Here is a 553-nt window from a genome sequence, read left to right on the forward strand (position 1 = left end):
ACAGCATTTAACCTGATTTGGTATAAGCCATGAGAGTATCATTAGGTAACAGAGATAGAAACACGAGCCCTGTTTACATTACAGCTCCATTGGTGGAGCTGCACCCCTGGACAATTATGGTTATAAAGTTTGTTGGAATAGAACCTGGCCCTAATGAGAATGCAGTAAACCTGAAATTAATAAATGACTGATCGGAAAACAGACACATTCCTTTAGGCATCTGTAACTTACAGTTCTTCTTTGAGTGATTGAACATGTCCATTCCAATGTAGGTGTGTGCGTACCCCGAGCAGTGGCTGCAAATTTTTCCCTCAGTGGTATCCATTGGGTCGGCTCTGGTGCCCAAGTGTTCTTAGCACCGGTATAAAGGGCCTGGTCAACCCTGTGACCCCTCAGTTCCTTCTTACCGCTGATGACAGTGGCTGGAACTGCTCTGTCCTTGCTCTTGCAAGTTTTTTCTCAGTGAACTTTGTTCTTATTTCTTGTAGTTTTTATGCATAGTTATGTTTTTTTCTTGGGTAGTTGTTAGACTTCTTTTTTCTCCATTTTAGCA

Source organism: Terrapene carolina, unplaced genomic scaffold (genome assembly GCF_002925995.2).
Source record: "Terrapene carolina triunguis isolate 2854851 unplaced genomic scaffold, T_m_triunguis-2.0 Scaffold68, whole genome shotgun sequence".
NCBI classification, from domain to species: Eukaryota; Metazoa; Chordata; order Testudines; family Emydidae; genus Terrapene; species Terrapene triunguis.